Here is a 12,564-nt window from a genome sequence, read left to right as displayed (position 1 = left end):
CAGGGTAAAAACAAGCCCAGCCCAATATTCGCTGGCTACAGCCAACTAGGTGTCCACCAAAACCCCAAAAACAAGCTAAAGCTCTCAAGCCCATATCAGTTGCAGCTCCCCCCCCCTTTTCCCCCAACAGACACTAGCTTTTCACGACAGGGCTATATTGCTGAGTGCAAAACGCTCCCGTCACTTCTGGGTAAGTAAAATACATACTCAGAAAAGATAAAATCCTCAGGAAGAAGAAAGTCGTGAAAAATATCTCAACGCAGCAAGCACGTGCTTTCTGGAACCATAGAGGCAAACAACATAAGCAGTAAGGTTCTCCAAGCTTTTATAAACTTTAAGAATAGTTTGAAGATGCACGATCAGAAAAGAACAGGAAAACCCAACAAATACAGCTGAGGAGATTGAAAGCGACACGAAATTCAATGGAAGAATTGCACAAGCAAACGAAAAAATCCACTTCAAGCAAAAGCTTACAGAGATAAGTGACACGCACGCAAATTAACAAACCGCGACAGATTCGGCGGCAACTTAGGAAACCAAAAAAGTTGTCTTTCACAAAATGACACCATGACTCTCAGGGTAAAATTTGATTTCAGAAAGTAGAAATACGATGGAGATGATCGATGTTTTCATATGTCGTACTCTCAAAAGCAACTAAGGTTACCATTATTCTATTGAGCCCAAAAAAAGCTTCCAGTCTTTTAAACAATGTATGAAGCGTTTGTCAACCGAAGTGAAGTCGTCAATTCAGAAACAGCCATAAATAGCCTGCGGACAATCCTACAAAAAAGGCAAGTCTGCGATTAAAACTTCAAAAATGTATGGTAATGAGGAGACTAAAGAGCAAGAGTTGATTGAATACTGATAACTTCACATAATCAACGAAATTCGAATGCTTATGAATCAACTGGTGTCGGAAGTCCAAAAATACACCACAAATGCAAAATGTAAAGTGGACAGAGAAAGAGAGAAATTTTCTTGCACTACTGTGGAAAATGTTCTCGTAACAATTCAAGATCATGACGGATTGAAAATCGGAGGTGTTATGACTCATCCTGAAAACAAAACTAATGGAAAGGAAAGTTTGTAGACGCAGGCCTAAAATTTCAAGTTGTCAAGTTCGAAGACCGTCCGTATTAAAGCTGGGCCAGTGGCGTGCGTATTCGCATTAACAACTCCAATTCATCATACCATCATGTGGAGAGCACGCCACTGTCCTTTACGTTCCGTTGCCGACATAGACCATCTCCACTCGTTTTTGCGATTTTATTCAACAAACGTTTAGAAAAAAACGCTTAACATATGGCATATCACATGAAAGTAAGGCAAATGTCTTTTTTGACGTCTCACACTCCAACATTGGCCAACATCCAATTTTCTAATCTTCTTACCTGACCACTTTCGATGCTGTTATTCTTTTTTCTGTGGATGTACGTAACGTCTTTCGTTCAGGGCGGTATAAAACATCGAGGATAAAGTGAAGAAGATCGAAAACATCTGGCTCTGTTCTCTTCTCTTTAGCACCACCTTCGCAAAGAGAACATTCGAAATTTTACTCTATGGCAACGATCGAAGATTGAAGAAGTTGGCATAGTCACTTAGGAAGGTAAAAGAAAAAAGGCCGGACACGTGATCGGCTCCAGTGACAAAAGTTTTATGAGAGCCGTGAGTGTGTTTCGCGTGGTAACGCTGCAGAAACATCGCCGACGGTAATCACATTTCTATACTTAGTCCTTCAAAGAGACATTTGATGTCAATTGAGAACAGAAAACTTAAGACTTAGATTTTTCGCGGCTAAACATCAACTAGGAAGTCCTGCGAAAAAACTAGAGAGAAATTTCAGTAGTACACATAACAACCAGACACTAGTCATGTGCGTGACTAAATAAGCACTCCGATATATGATGTGGTGTTGAATAGAATAATATGATGTGGATGTAAAACATGATCTTGATAATGAAAAAAATCATCATCACGCCTAGACGCACGCATTCTTCTATCGTGTTAAAGGCATCACACCACGAATCTGAGGTGGTACGATTCAAGTGGAGTATTCGTATACGGGATAGGATAGTAGATTGTGAAGAGGGGTGTGGCTCCGTCCATTTCTTCCTAACTGCATTAAAAAACGGCCCGGAAGATACGGCTTTGGGCGGTCCGGAAGATGCGGCTCGTGCACAGGGCTGGCGCGCTCCAATCGAACTCCTTGTGGAAAATAGCGCGCCGGAACGCCCAAAGCCGTATCTTCCAGGCCGTTTTTTACGGCAATTAGCAAGAAATGGGATCACCCCCTCTTCATAATCTACTATCGCGTAAAAGAATACTCTACCTGAAATCCGTACCACCTCAGATTCGTTGGGTGATGCCTTTAAGCAGAAACATTTCAAGCAATCAGACCGCTACCTGAATGCCAACTGAGCACAACAATCATATCTCAGCTAAGACACGAACATAATTCATTCCCCTTTTTGTTTGTCTTAATCAAAGCTACCCCACAAGGTTTCAGCTCACTCACAGAAAAAAACCAGCAACGGATTTGTCATGGAGATTTGTAGAAAAACTAGATTTGATGCGATGATTCACATCTAGATTCAAGGAGCCGTCAACTTTCGTTTTTCCCGAAGGCTAAATGCTGTCTCGTTGAGCTCAGTATATCTTAGTACTTTCATAAGTTAAGGATGAAATCAGCCTTAAATCTATACTTCGTCGTGCAAACAGAGCCATAAAGTAAAAGTAAGTGTCTGTCGTTAATCAATCCGCTTGGGAGGTGCCACCGCGTTAACATTAATTTAGAATTGTCTGAAACTCACCAACGTGTAGCTGGCCTATACAATGCCTTGCGAAGGCTAGCCGATGTGTCAAGTCGGTGTTTTTATCCATCCCGACAGATCTAGTACCAATTTATCGCTTTTGGAGGGATGAAAGGCTTGGTGAGCAATAGGGCGGATTCGAACCTCGATCGTGTTAACAGCGAAACCCCTTACCGATTGCGCTATACCAGTCTCAAACATAGACACTTTGCTCGCAATGTTCCTTAGTGCCTTTACACCTCTCCAAGGCCATACTAACTTTCTTTATGTTGTGTCGTTTCTCTACATTGTCGCGTGCTGAATTCTATGGTCTCCGTTTCAAAATTCACGTCCAAATTACAGGAAATAATTTAAAATTAGGAACTGTTGAGACTGGTTTATGTAGAATTCGCCAACTGTACTTAAGAAGACATCACCACAGCTGACACTGCAAAGAAATGCCCAGTGGGTTCTCGTTTCGCGGAGTGCTCGAAGACCAGTAAATGCGACAATAATAGAGAATTTTGTGTGGTCTCTCAGTAATTTTCTGACGCTGCAGCGCCCTGTTTGTGTCACGTATTATATAATACTAATGACTATGCTGGGTTTTGCCTGAATTATGCATTAAATCAATGATTGCAGTACCGATCCTCCATTATTCCTTACGCAGTTGAGCCTTCAAGTATGAGGTGTAAAACAGCATGCGCCCATTGAAGCAAATCTTCTTTGGTGAAGGGGGCGAAGAATGAAAACCAAGCTTTATGGTGGCGCTAAACGCTTAGCCACCTGCATGTTCGGCGTTCCCGTTGTTCTGCAATCTTCTCGTGCATAACAATTCAATTTCTCTCGATCGTGTGAGTAGGTTTCCCACTATGTTCTTTATTTTCAAGGGAGACGATGAGTATTTCTTATTATTCCTTGGAAATGGATATCGATATTTTCCTTTGGAAGATATGGTCACTGGGTTGTGGTTTTCCGCTGCTTTGGATCTTCTGTAACGTAGAACATAATCATTTCCAGCAATCGTCCAGAGTTTCTGCTTAATTTGTACATGCAGCAACCAAATTTTACTTCCCTTCACAAATAACAGTTCCCCTTCTCTTCTATCCTTGCCTTGCCTATTAGAAATCCGATTCTTCTCTTTCACTTACATGAAACAAGATCTCGACACCTTGAAAAAACATTCTAATGAAACTGCAGGAGCAGGAGATTTCGTTACAAGGAATTCGCGCTTCAAAAACTCGTCTTTTCTGAAATCCGAGTGTTACAACTTCTGTTTGCAAGTGACTTCGATTTCATAGCGTTAAATAAGAAGCTTTTGGAAAGTGGGTGTTCAGAGAACTAGGAGGATACTGCCACTGCAAGCCCCGAATTTTAGTTTATGACAAATCAGCTCGTCTTCACCTCGGATCCCCCCTCCCTTTTGCAACTTTTTTATTTGAAGATTTTTGCTATTGTTAAGGAAATGGCCAAAACGAGGACTCATTCATGAAGGGAGAGACGAAATCAGTCAATAAAATCTTACATCCTTCTCAAATCTGGGTTTATTTCTTTGACAATTCCCAATTCCCAGCTGAGGTAGATGGAGCACTTCTCAGACATATTCATTCCGCTGAATGTGAACGAAGCATACAAAAGCAATCCTTCTTCCATGATGTTCCTCCTTCTTTCAACTGCACCTTTAACTGCAAGTGCAGGATGAGACGTCTTATTGCAATCTGCCACAGTCTGTTCTTTCCGACTTGCTCTTAATACTATAAAACCTTATTAAGGAAGGTGGTGTAACTGGCATACGTTGACTTTCACTCATATAAAACACCATTCCAGTGTCTTTTTCTTTCTTTTCTGCGCACTCGATGTGATGGCCAATTGTTTGTTAAGGATTGTAACAGCCTGACGGACCCTGCGCTCCTCGCTGATAATGGTACTGCCGTAGAACGTCAAAATATAGAGATATTATTGAATATCGTGAAGTTACTTTACAGCTCCCAAATTATAAGGATAAAGGATAAAGTTTCTGACGTTAATCAATCCGCTTGAGATGCGCTCCCACGTTCACTTCAATCCAGAGTTGTTTGAGGTTTACGAAAGTGTAACTGGCTTATACAAAGACTTGCGGTGGCTGCCGATGCGTCAATTTAGTGTTTTTATCCTCCCAGACAGGTCTGGTACGAATTTATCGACCCCGGAGGGATGAAAGGCTTGGTGAGCACTAGGGCAGATTCGAACCTCCGATCGATCATGTAGGAATCGGAACATCTAACCGCTACACCACACCGCACTGCCCCGAGTTGTCTCTATGCAATGAGCAAATACACCTTGTTCATTGAAGACTTTAACGACATTGTTGCTTCCATCTAAACTTTGGTTTTCTTTAGAAAAGCGAGACAGTGGGATCTCCTACTCCCGCAATATTTCAATGGGTTTGTTTGCGCTTGATGAATCAAACCGATTCCCCTTCAAAATTCTGTTCTCTCGGATGAATGCTTTTCATCCAGTGTTGTTTCAATGTTACTGTATAAGATTTGCATAGTTAAGAACTTGTAAATGGCAAACAATACACAGAATAGCTCTGAAGGGATGAAAGTTCGACGTTCCTCGTATCTTGGGATAATGACTGCAACTCGTTGATGATAAATGTGAAGCAAGTGCCAAGATTGTTACCACCCTTCAATATGGTTGACGTACCGGTGTCCTCACCTTCTCCGGAGCATAGAAAGTCAGAACATTTGTAACATATCCTCTCAAAGGGCCAGCAAAGCATTTATTCTCTTCGGCGCCCGACCGGTCTAGGAGCGAAGCAAAATAACTGAAAAAATCAGCTGGCATTGCAGATATTGTGTAATTTGCGTTAATGTGCGTTCATAAACCTTAAAGAAATCTGAATTAAAGCGAGCTTGTTGGAATCCGAGTTCATAAAGGGATTGATCAACATCAACACTTCATATTAGTGATCAGTTGTGGGCTTCGATAGCAGAGATTTTTTGGTGTGCGGCACACGGTGATGGTGAATAATATTACGCTCAATTATCCGTTGCGTGAGTCTGTATCACAGTTGATAATATCTAATCTATTGCGTGACCACAGGTGCAAGTTCAGCTTCAGTTCAGCTTAGGATCAATCATTGCGTGTGTATCCAAAGTACGTCGTTGCGAGAGCAATGGTGCCACTTTAGTCCAATGACTGGATTTTCGACTTTTTTGTTTGATTTCGTTATCTCTCCCTAACATGAAGGTATTGTATTAAAAAGTCTAAAACATTGGCATTATCGTACGAATCAATCACCTTTTCCCTTGTCAGCCACCTGCGAAAAGACCCCCGGAAAAGAAAAGCTCTCATGAAATTGAGAGAATTGAACGCTGCCCTTGAGCAGGTTATTGATATGCTAGCATAAGATTGTACTGCTCTAACACGACACACGCCCTCATTTTGTGGGGACACGCAAGTCATTTCGTTAAAAATGTTTTCGCAGACGTCGCACGCACTTATGGCTGCGAGTGTCCTTGTTGTCTCAAAGCCTTGGATTTGTGAGGGAAAGGTGATGTGGTGTAGGCTGATCAGAAGTGATGAAGAGGTTTAAAATTTGAAACTCTCCTCCGAGTTTGCCTATTTTCGATAATCAGAACTTGATTTCCTATTATACTTGTCTATGAGGAATGAGGACGGTGTAGCGCAGTCGGTTATAGGTTACGCTATGGCTACAGTCGATCGGAGGTTCGAATCCGCCCTAGTGCAAACCAAACCTCTCATCCATATACCGTGCACTTTATCCTTTATCCTTTATAAAGAATGAACGACGTCGTAGTATACATGAAATAAGCTAGCACCGTTCTTGATTTACAGCAAATCCGTCGTGATTTTATATGAGAATTTCTGTGATTACTACGAAGAATTTAAAATAAAAAATAAAATCATAAGTACTTGAAAAAACAAAATTTTAACCTAAGTAGTGCTTATATCAATTGGTCGGTGCACAATTACTGTGGGTTTTTGGGATTTTTCTTCTTTACAAATAGGCTATTACAATTTGTATAGAGGTTTCCCCTTTGCAGCTAATGAAAATGCTATTGAAAATAATGATATCCACATTCGTCATATTATGCTCTACCACTCCGGGAAAGGTTAGCATGCAACACTGTCATTTAGATGTAGTGATCTTAACTAACCTTTCGGCGAAGTGCCAAAAAACAAAAACAAAGTGAAAGTTGATTCGAGAAGTTTAGATCGGGACGATACAAGGCTCGGAAATGAAAAAGGAAGAGATCGACCATCAAATTTCGACGATCAGGCACTTTTCGCCGATGATTTCAACGTGGCCCTTCGACCATAGTTCGTGGTCACAAAAAGCGTGGTGAGGAATGGAAATTGAATATATAGGTTCCACAAACTTGGACGGGTCGGAATTTTCACCGAACCGAACAAACTCATTTCATGAAGAATGTTGTCACTGGATGCAAATCGTGACTTCTCTTCAAAAACAACAAAAGTGAGAAGTTTTGTGTTACGGTCAAATGAATACTGAAAGGTGTCCACTGTAAGGGAATGTGGTGTGGTGTGTAGTGGAACAGAAGCAGAATTCTTTAGAACGCTTATTAGTCCGTTGAAATAGCGAAATGACTGTGCTGTATTCTAATCATTCTCCAATTGGCAAAAATAAACACGAAGAATGCGGATACGATTTTTGATATTCATCAATTGAAAGGAGAGGGTTTTTAATACAAAAAATTAAACAAAACGCCAACGTTTAAAGAAAAAAAAAGCCGCAGAATGCACCATTTCAGTACAGTGAAATAGGGTTAGTAGGGATCTTTAATTATTGAGACGTCAGAAGGAGTTCTTTTTGGATCAGTCGTCCTTTCTCGATTAAATACTTCATTTTGACTTCTCCTCGTAACCGAAACCTAGCATGCAACGTGCGAACAAAAAAATTCATCAAATTATTAGAGCTCTTGTGTGGTCCCTGTCAAATATTAATGTCATTTTCGTTTCTACTCTTCACTACTCATGGCCGCTGGTAATTGGCTTGATGAAGATAAATCAGATTGTTGAAAAGGAAAGAGGGAAACAAGAAGGAGTCCTTGAAAGCGGAAAAGAAGCAGAGTGATGAAGTGAGCAACAGACACATTTGAGTTAAAAATACAGACGAATAAAAAAAGTTCACTCAAAATATCCATTGAAATGCGAGGAAAAAAGTCAACAATAGACTCAGAGAACTAACTGAAACCCAGTTAACGGTTGACGTCAACACATATGCATCGACGTTATTCTCTGATGGATATACTGAAATTCTCAATTCTTTACACCGCAATTTAGGAGTTAAATGTTCCAGAATAATGATGTTGATACATGGTCGCAAATGTAGCTGGGTGGCCAGACGATAAACTCAGATGCGTGAATCTAAAAAGACAGAATAGCGTGATAATTCACAGTTTCGTCTACGCAACCAAAAAACAAAATGTCATCAAAACATTTTCAGAACCACTGCTCTCAACACAATACCCGACTATTCTTCGGGAAGTGGGAAAGAATAGTCGGGTATTGTGTTCATCTCGTGAATATGTTAGAGAATAATGAAAATCGTAGTGAATGAAAGACAGCGAGCAAAATACAATTAGGACCACAGCGTGTTCAGCTGGATGGCGTTGTGTAACATAAGGTAGGATACGTTTTTTAAAGGATACAAAAAGAACAAACAAAGCGAAGACGATTAGGACAAACAAAAAGAACAAACGAACCGAAAACGATTAGGATCAATCAATTCCAAAAGTACTGTACTGTAGTACTGAGAGTACTAAGAAGTTGTAAGCGAGTTCTTCGGATCACCGGATGAGAGAAGAAGTGCAGTTTTCTTAGACGTAAATGTACGTAGTGACAACTGCCCTCAGAAATTTACTGAATGACTACATTTAGTCAATTGTTTGTTTAAGTCACTGATATGTTCTTTTTGCGCTTTTAATCAATAACTTCATAGAGTTTTTTTTCGTCTAGTTCGCAGAAATCTAAAACAGAAATTTGCCATGTCATTTTCTTCACTTTTGTATGTGAATTTTCAAGCAATTGGGTAGAAACATTTCAAATTCAAGAAATACAATGTTCCTTTCCCTTAAAAAAAGATACTTCTTCTAGATACTGTTCGCAGTACTAAAAAGAAAATAAATATAGTGTGTAGGTAAATTATTCCATGCAGTATTTCTACAGTACATTTCTACAGTATTTTTGAATTTTGAAAGGACTAAATTTAAAAACTGCAGTAGAACAATTGAGTAAATAAAATTATTGAGAAAATCAACATTGAACACGAAGAACTAAGAATTAACTATATCCTCTCCTCGCTCTGGTGTAGTTTTTTTTCTTCTCTAATCTAGTTTATTCCTTTACTCCGCCGGATGGTCGCAAGTGATCATCATTTGCATAAAAGCTCCACAAATCGTAACGGCTGAGTGCAGCGAAATCGAACAAAACGATCCAAGCCAACGGCTTTTCGGGGATTAACGAGAGTCCTAGTGACAATCGCTTCCACAACAAAAATGACTTCTAATAGCAGTCCAGATGGAAGCAGTTACGTATTTTTGGCAAAGAGGAATAACAATGACAGAACCCCTCAGTAGCGTGAGTCTAAATCAATGTGGATGGAGTGCTCGATCTACGGGGATTCCTGGTGTTAAAATTTGTTGAAAAGCAATTAAATTTACAGTGAAGATTTAGGGTTTTTGGTTTTTTTTAAAGAAATTCAAAAAAGCTAACGCCGTAACCGCATAGACGGAATGGTATCGGAGAATATAAGGCGACCACATGAGCTCATGACGTTTTACGACTCCACATAGGGTTAATTACATGCCCCGCCCACTTGCTTTCCGTTCTGAAATGAAACATCCCTGGCGGGAGATGCCCGGATATTCGCTTAAAAACAACACCAAAGAAATATTCAGAAGCGAGCATTCGCGACAGTAATACTATCAAGTGGGCGTATTCGCAGTCCTTCTCGATTCACGTTTTGTTTCATCCATATACTCGTAAAACAATTGTTTATTTCATTTATATTCTTTAAGTGTGAGTTTCACGAAGACTGAATTTAAACTCAATAAAATTATCAAAATTCACCTCAGGAACTTACAACAACTGTTTCATGGATATACTCAACGTGCGTACGTGAGTGCAGAACAATTCAAAGGCATCATCCCACGAATCTGGGGTGGTACGGGTTTAAGGTGGGTTATGCTTATACGGGGTCGTAGATTGTGGGGAAGAGGGTGATTCCGTCCATCTCTTCGTAATTCCCGTAAAAAACAGCCCAAAAGATGCGGTGCGTGCACAGGGCTGGCGCACTCCAATAGAACTCGTTGTAGGAAATTGCGCCCCGGAACTCTCGAAGCCGCATCTTCCGGGATTGGGAAGAAATGAGCGGAATCCCATCCGTTTCTGCAATCTACGATCCCTTATAGTCCTTAACCATCGGGAATCCATATCAGGTCAGATTCTTGCGGTGATGTCTCTAAGCTCATTTTCGGTCGCCAGCTAGATCAAGATGTGACCAAACATCGTAGCGATACGTATAACTTGCATCGTAATGTTTTTCCGCAGATCAACGTTAGCGTGAATTCGAGCCACAGATCTCTAATGTTCAAAACGAAATGAAACTTGGTGCAATTGCGTAAGTGGATGCGATGAATGATACCAGGAAAGATTCCCCTCGATTCTAACCGCCACATCCACCGCAGCGCTTCGAGCGCATCCGCTTACGCATCCGTACCTAACTTCATTTCATTTTGATCCGACTATACAATGCACTGAACCACGCCACTCGCCTCCTGCTAATCCTTTTATCTTTACACAGTCATGGATTACTCAACAGTAAACCTTCTCAAACAACTTGTGCTTTCAAAAGAAAATTTAAAGTAACTCAAAGAAATTACCTGTTTATGTCAGATTGAGACTGAGAAAGTGGTTAGTAAAGCAGAAAAAAAAGAAAGGCAATGCGTTTCCTGCAACTTCGATGTAAATAACTGGGAAACCAGTGATCCTTTCTAGTTTTATGCTGAAAATCTCTCCACTAACAAACTACCCGGTCACATGGGTTGCCAAAGGCAAGGAAACCATCTACTTCAACTTATTCCCGATAATTCGATGACAGAAAAAAAGAAGAAAAGAAAAGAAAAAAGTCAGGAATGATAAACTATAGTTATCCTGCGCAATTGATAGAGACGTGAATATTTCTTTTGCCTCCAGCATAACATTCTTCAGGAGATTTGGAACAACTTCCTTAGCGGAATCACCTACCATATTAATGTATTGACCTTTCACGATAGTTGAGATCGACATCGTGATGGTGCGCTTCCATTATTCGCCTGATTTCATGTTTTTTTGATGGTGTCTTTAATTTAGTTTAAATTTACTAATTTAATTAATAATCTATGTTCGACTAAGCTGAATTTTCATGATTCGAATTTTTTATCTGAATTCGTCATAATTCGCTTCGATAAAAATATTCTCAGATGCGAACGTTCTTTGATGAGAAATCCTTTTCAGAAGCGGGATTCAGTTGGTTTTCTGTTCCGTGGCTCTTTTAACTCTCAAATTCATACGTGAGTGAGGGAAACTGACGAAAGCTTGAAATTTATTTCTGCCAGAAAAACGATCTGAATAGGTCTGAATAGAATAGAAGGTTGTTGTTCCTAGTGCACTTGCGCGTGAATTCGACTGTTTTCCTCTGACAGAAACCGAATCAGATCAAAGCATCGAAAAAGACGCTTTTTACCGTCCTCTCCTTTTTTGCTGAAAAAATGCCAAGAAGTGCTACGTGGAGAAGGAAACGTCTATGTCCTAAAGGAACACTTGTCTGCATATAATTGTATCCAAAAAAATGACTGCTTCCTGAACTTAAGCAGGATTAATGCATGAGAGGGAGGTGTTTTTATGTGTTGTAGGCCAAGGAAAGAAGCGAAGGAAAAAATAATACTCTTCAGATACTGAGATCATGAAATTAAAATGATATACTGTAACGTAATCGAAGAAAAATGAAGAGCATTTCTATAAAAGAACATTGGGAATTCGCTCATCGTATTTTCTATAAAACAGTCATGGAGGGTGTAAGGGGCTCCCTAAACTTAGGCGCTATTGGAGGACGCTGTTGCTGTCAACAAGAACTGTGGGACCGCCTCCTGTTATCGCTACGTTGTGTCATTAGTCAGCGATGTCGTCCGATTATAGTAGAGGCGAACAAGTATACCTCCTCAGCAAAATTATTCAAGATCATACATATTTATTATTCAGATTTGATGGAGGAGATTATTCAAGCCTCTCAGAACGTCAATGACGCGATGAGTTTCCGGTAATCATTAATTTCTCTTCGAATAGCGTAACGGACCCACCATTAGTAGAGACGATGCGACAAATTCATATTTCGTTCATTTCATAGTTCATGGAAAAAAAAATGTAAAAAAGAAATGAATGCAAATATTGTATAGAACGAGTTTCTCATGAATACGAGTTAGCTTCAAAAAATCATTGATATAGCCGGATCAAAACGACGTTAAGGTGATTTACACATTAGTGCACTTACGTAAGCGGTTGGTAGGAATCAAGGTGGGACCATCGCAAACTCCAGCGAGGAATGGTGCTAGCAAGAGTCTCCGCCAATAATAACCACTCCACCGCAGCATACTTCTTTTTGTTTTGACCATACTATACGCATTCATAGAAGCATAAGGATAGCATAGCATATCGCTCATTTATTTTTGTTTTCTAGAACAAAAATAGAATCAACAAGAATTCCTGA

The sequence above is a fragment of the Necator americanus genome, chromosome II, assembly GCF_031761385.1.
Source record: "Necator americanus strain Aroian chromosome II, whole genome shotgun sequence".
Classification (NCBI taxonomy): Eukaryota; Metazoa; Nematoda; class Chromadorea; order Rhabditida; family Ancylostomatidae; genus Necator; species Necator americanus.
This window is presented reverse-complemented; position numbering follows the sequence as displayed.